This window comes from Oncorhynchus mykiss, chromosome 18 (assembly GCF_057628025.1).
Source record: "Oncorhynchus mykiss isolate SJ-2025 chromosome 18, ASM5762802v1, whole genome shotgun sequence".
Taxonomy (NCBI): Eukaryota; Metazoa; Chordata; class Actinopteri; order Salmoniformes; family Salmonidae; genus Oncorhynchus; species Oncorhynchus mykiss.
The window spans coordinates 20,266,543-20,273,442 of record NC_143039.1 but is presented as its reverse complement, the minus strand read 5'-3'; positions in this window follow the sequence as shown (position 1 = coordinate 20,273,442).

Sequence of the window (6,900 nt, the reverse complement as noted above, 5' to 3'; positions counted from 1 at the left end):
CTGTAGCTTCTATAGTTTATACAGCTTCTATAGCTTCTATAGCTTCTATAGTTTATATAACTTCTGTAGCTTCTATAGTTTATACAGCTTCTATAGCTTCTATAGTTTATACAGCTTCTGTAGCTTCTATAGTTTATATAGCTTCTATAGTTTATACAGCTTCTGTAGCTTCTATAGTTTATATAATTTCTATAGTTTATATATATTTTATAGTTTATATAGCTTCTATAGTTTATATAGCTTTTATAGTTTATATAGTTTATATAGCTTCTATAGTTTATATAACTTCTGTAGCTTCTATAGTTTATATAGCTTCTGTAGCTCCTATAGTTTATATAGCTTCTGTAGCTTCTATAGTTTATATAGCTTCTATAGTTTATATAGCTTCTATAGTTTATATAGCTTCTATAGTTTATATAGCTTCTATAGTTTATATAGCTTCTGTAGCTTCTATAGTTTATATAGCTTCTATAGTTTATATAGCGTCTATAGTTTATACAGCTTCTGTAGCTTCTATAGTTTATATAGCTTCTATAGCTTCTATAGTTTATACAGCTTCTTTAGCTTCTATAGTTTATATAGCTTCTATAGTTTATACAGCTTCTGTAGCTTCTATAGTTTATATAGCTTCTATGGTTTATATAGCTTCTATAGTTTATATAGCTTCTATAGTTTATATAGCTTCTGTAGCTTCTATAGTTTATATAGCTTCTATAGTTTATATAGCTTCTATAGTTTATATAGCTTCTATAGTTTATACAGCTTCTGTAGCATCTATAGTTTATATAGCTTCTATAGTTTATATAGCTTCTATAGTTTATATAGCTTCTATAGTTTATATAGCTTCTGTAGCTTCTATAGTTTATATAGCTTCTGTAGCTTCTATAGTTTATATAGCTTCTATAGCTTCTGTAGCTTCTATAGTTTATATAGCTTCTATAGTTTATATAGCTTCTATAGTTTATATAGCTTCTATAGTTTATACAGCTTCTATAGCTTCTATAGTTTATACAGCTTCTGTAGCTTCTATAGTTTATATAGCTTCTATAGTTTATATAGCTTCTATAGTTTATACAGCTTCTGTAGCTTCTATAGTTTACATAGCTTCTATAGTTTATATAGCTTCTATAGTTTATATAGCTTCTATAGTTTATATAGCTTCTATAGTTTATACAGCTTCTGTAGCTTCTATAGTTTATATAGCTTCTATAGTTTATATATCTTTTATAGTTTATATAGCTTCTATAGTTGATATAGCTTCTATAGTTTATACAGCTTCTGTAGTTTATATAGCTTCTATAGTTGATATAGCTTCTATAGTTGATATAGCTTCTATAGTTTATACAGCTTCTGTAGTTTATATAGCTTCTATAGTTTATATAGCTTCTATAGTTGATATAGTTTATATAGCTTTTATAGTTTATATAGCTTTTATAGTTTATATAGCTTCTATAGTTTATATAGTTTATATAGCTTCTATAGTTTATATAACTTCTATAGTTTATATAGCTTCTATAGTTGATATAGTTTATATAGCTTTTATAGTTTATATAGCTTCTATAGTTTATATAGTTTATATAGTTTATATAGTTTATATAACTTCTATAGTTTATATAGTTTATATAGTTTATATAACTTCTATAGTTTATATAGCTTCTATAGTTGATATAGTTTATATAGCTTTTATAGTTTATATAGCTTCTATAGTTTATATAGCTTCTATAGTTTATACAGCTTCTATAGTTTATATAGCTTCTATAGTTTATATAGTTTATATAGCTTCTATAGTTTATATAGTTTATATAGTTTATATAACTTCTATAGTTTATATAGCTTCTATAGTTTATATAACTTCTATAGTTTATATAGCTTCTATAGTTTATATAACTTCTATAGTTTATATAGTTTATATAGTTTATATAGTTTATATAGCTTCTATAGTTTATATAGCTTTTATAGTTTATATAGTTTATATAGCTTCTATAGTTTATATAGCTTCTATAGTTTAAATAGCTTTTATAGTTTATATAGTTTATATAGCTTCTATAGTTTATATAGCTTCTATAGTTTATATAGTTTATATAACTTCTATAGTTTATATAGCTTTTATAGTTTATATAGTTTATATAACTTCTATAGTTTATATAGCTTTTATAGTTTATATAGTTTATATAACTTCTATAGTTTATATAGCTTTTATAGTTTATATAGCTTCTATAGTTTATATAGTTTATATAACTTCTATAGTTTATATAGCTTTTATAGTTTATATAACTTCTATAGTTTATATAGCTTCTATAGTTGATATAGTTTATATAGCTTTTATAGTTTATATAGCTTCTATAGTTTATATAGCTTCTATAGTTTATACAGCTTCTATAGTTTATATAGCTTCTATAGTTTATATAGTTTATATAACTTCTATAGTTTATATAGTTTAAATAGCTTTTATAGTTTATATAGCTTCTATAGTTTATATAGCTTCTATAGTTTATATAGTTTATATAACTTCTATAGTTTATATAGTTTATATAACTTCTATAGTTTATATAGCTTTTATAGTTGATATAGCTGCTATAGTTTATATAGCTTCTATAGTTTATATAGTTTATATAACTTCTATAGTTTATATAACTTCTATAGTTTATATAACTTCTATAGTTTATATAGTTTATATAACTTCTATAGTTTATATAGTTTATATAGCTTCTATAGTTTATATAACTTCTATAGTTTATATAACTTCTATAGTTTATATAGCTTCTATAGTTTATATAGTTTATATAGCTTCTATAGTTTATATAACTTCTATAGTTTATATAACTTCTATAGTTTATATAACTTCTATAGTTTATATAGTTTATATAGCTTCTATAGTTTATATAACTTCTATAGTTTATATAACTTCTATAGTTTATATAGCTTCTATAGTTTATATAGTTTATATAACTTCTATAGTTTATATAACTTCTATAGTTTATATAACTTCTATAGTTTATATAGCTTCTATAGTTTATATAGCTTCTATAGTTTATATAGTTTATATAACTTCTATAGTTTATATAACTTCTATAGTTTATATAACTTCTATAGTTTATATAACTTCTATAGTTTATATAACTTCTATAGTTTATATAACTTCTATAGTTTATATAGCTTATATAGCTTTTATAGTTTATATAACTTCTATAGTTTATATAGTTTATATAGCTTCTATAGTTTATATAGTTTATATAACTTCTATAGTTTATATAACTTCTATAGTTTATATAACTTCTATAGTTTATATAACTTCTATAGTTTATATAGTTTATATAACTTCTATAGTTTATATAGTTTATATAACTTCTATAGTTTATATAGTTTATATAACTTCTATAGTTTATATAGTTTAAATAGCTTTTATAGTTTATATAGTTTATATAGCTTCTATAGTTTATATAACTTCTATAGTTTATATAGCTTTTATAGTTTATATAGTTTATATAACTTCTATAGTTTATATAGTTTATATAGCTTCTATAGTTTATATAGCTTCTATAGTTTAAATAGCTTTTATAGTTTATATAGCTTCTATAGTTTATATAACTTCTATAGTTTATATAGCTTCTATAGTTTATATAGTTTATATAACTTCTATAGTTTATATAGCTTTTATAGTTTATATAGTTTATATAACTTCTATAGTTTATATAGCTTTTATAGTTTATATAGTTTATATAACTTCTATAGTTTATATAACTTCTATAGTTTATATAGCTTTTATAGTTTATATAGTTTATATAACTTCTATAGTTTATATAGTTTATATAACTTCTATAGTTTATATAGTTTATATAACTTCTATAGTTTATATAGTTTATATAGCTTTTATAGTTTATATAACTTCTATAGTTTATATAACTTCTATAGTTTATATAACTTCTATAGTTTATATAGCTTTTATAGTTTATATAGTTTATATAACTTCTATAGTTTATATAGTTTATATAACTTCTATAGTTTATATAGTTTATATAACTTCTATAGTTTATATAGTTTATATAGCTTTTATAGTTTATATAACTTCTATAGTTTATATAGTTTATATAGCTTTTATAGTTTATATAACTTCTATAGTTTATATAGTTTATATAGCTTTTATAGTTTATATAACTTCTATAGTTTATATAGTTTATATAGTTTATATAGCTTCTATAGTTGATATAGTTTATATAGCTTTTATAGTTTATATAGCTTCTATAGTTGATATAGTTTATATAGCTTTTATAGTTTATATAGCTTCTATAGTTGATATAGTTTATATAGCTTTTATAGTTTATATAACTTCTATAGCTTCTATATTTTATGTAGCTTCCAGAATATTTTTTTACACCGGTGAGGGACTGCCAAGATGGAGGTGGGATGGCTTCAAAGCAGCGCCCCCTGTAAGTCATCTAGTGTATAGGTAAATCATTAATTTGTCTTTTCCCTGTCATCGCTTGTGGCTCAAAACCTTGGTGCTGATTGATCTGGAGCAACACATTGCTATTAGAAGCCAAAAAAGTTAACGTCACCATTTCTCAAATCAGGCTCCGGTCACAACAAGCTGGTGACGTATAGCTCAACACTCAAGGCCTAGTTCCAACTTGTATGAGAGGTCACAAAGCAGTAAACACCATGATCCTTAGACAATGGGATCCTCCAGTGTCTACTTGGGTTTAAAATGGTTGCTTAGCTTCGATGATTGACTTCATGAATATTTCACAATACACACCACACTAAAACAAACACTAGAAGCTAGGCGTGTGGTTCAGGGGCATCCACCAATGAGGAGCCTCTCCTCTCAAGAGGACACAGTTGACGCTGGCGAGAGCCGTCCCTGAAGCTGAACCATTGTGTGTGTGTGTGTGTGTGTGTGTGTGTGTGTGTGTGTGTGTGTGTGTGTGTGTGTGTGTGTGTGTGTGTGTCTGTGTGTGTGTAACGTATTGTTTGTTTCTTCTTGTCAAATTGCACTGCTGAATGTTTGCATGATTACCATGCCCCCTTGGATTCTGGGTGATCAGAGCTGCCTGCCAGGGAGGTAGTGGCTGCTGGCGCCAATCAGCATGGTACTCTACTGATAACAACGTTATAAAGAGGAACTCATGAAACCCAGTGGCCTGAAAATATTTGGTGCGCTGGATTAATTAACCTGACTAAATCTAGCATCAAAGTCTTTCAAATTAATCCTTAATCCTTCACACTCATGAAGGCCTGTTTATGGAGGCCTGTTTGTGGAGGCCTGTTTGTGGAGGCCTGTTTGTAGAAGCCTGTTTGTGGAGGCCTGTTTGTAGAAGCCTGTTTGTGGAGGCCTGTTTGTAGAAGCCTGTTTGTGGAGGCCTGTTTGTGGAGGCCTGTTTGTGGAAGCCTGTTTGTGGAAGCCTGTTTGTGGAGGCTTATTTGTGGAGGCCTGTTTGTGGAAGCCTGTTTGTGGACGCCTGTTTGTGGAAGCCTGTTTGTCGAGGCCTGTTTGTGGAAGCCTGTTTGTGGAAGCCCGTTTGTGGATGCCTATTTGTTAAGCCATGTTTGTGGAAAATGCAGCAATGACAATCGCCTACATAATCATTGCTTTATTGCATAGTAATAAGTGATAATACATCTCTCTGCCTCCCCATCTGTCCCAGACACAGTAGAATCGTCAATTCACACTGCTATGCTTTATCTTGGCCAGGTCGCAGTTGCAAATGAGAACTTGTTCTCAACTAGCCTACCTGGTTAAATAAAGGTGAAATAAAAAAAATAAAATAAAAGTATGTTAAGACAGTAAAGTACAGGTGGATTTAATGATTCCCTTTAGGATAACATCTAACCTATTACATTATAGTGGGACTGCTTTACCAACGATGCTGTTTGGTCCTCTCAGTATTGCTATAGTCTGAGCCTTGGGTGGACATGGTTGGATCCAACCCAATGATTCTGGTTTGGGAATAGGAATTACTTTGACTTTGGCTTTATTACTGCCGACCTTGAGGTAAGTGGTATTTAAAAGCCAATGCCGCCGGTGCTGCTGGGTAAGTTAGCATAACTGATTTGACATTTCGCCTGACCCTGTTACAATTCACTGCTGCCAGACACACTCCACGACTTAGAAATCCAGGTGATTACGGCCATGGGGAATCACACACACTTTTCGTGTACACACACACACTCTGCACATACACCCTCCAACCTATACATGTCATAGGGTGGACTTTAGCTTTCTTATTTAACTGAATTTTCACTGATCTTTGCATGCTTTTACCAACGCCTAGCCTGAATTGATTGCTTTTTGACCTTAACCAAAAAAGTGTGAAACAAATCTAAATATATTTAATATTTGAGATTCTTCAAAGTAGCCACCCTTTGCCTTGATGACAGCTTTGCACACTCTTGGCATTCTCTCAACCAGCTTCACCTGGAATGCTTTTCCAACAGTCTTGAAGGAGTTCCCATATATGCTAAGCACTTGTTGGCTGCTTTTCCTTCACTCTGCGGTCCAACTCATCCCAAACCATCTCAATTGGGTTGACGTTGAGTGATTGTGGAGGCCAGGTCATCTGATGCAGCACTCCATCACTCTCCTTCTTGGTCAAATAGCCCTTACACAGCCTGGAGGTGTGTTGGGTCATTGTCCTGTTGAGAAACAAATGATAGTCCCACTAAGCTCAAACCAGATGGGATGGCGTATCGCTACAGAATGCTGTGGTAGTCATGCTGGTTAAGTGTGCCTTGAATTCTAAATAAATCACAACAGTGTCACCAGAAAAGCATCCCCACACCATCACACCTCCTCCTCCATGCTTCAGGGTGGGAACCACACATGTGGAGATCAACCGTTCATCTACTCTGTGTCTCACAAAGACACGTCGGTTGGACCCAAAAATCTCAAATTTGGACTCA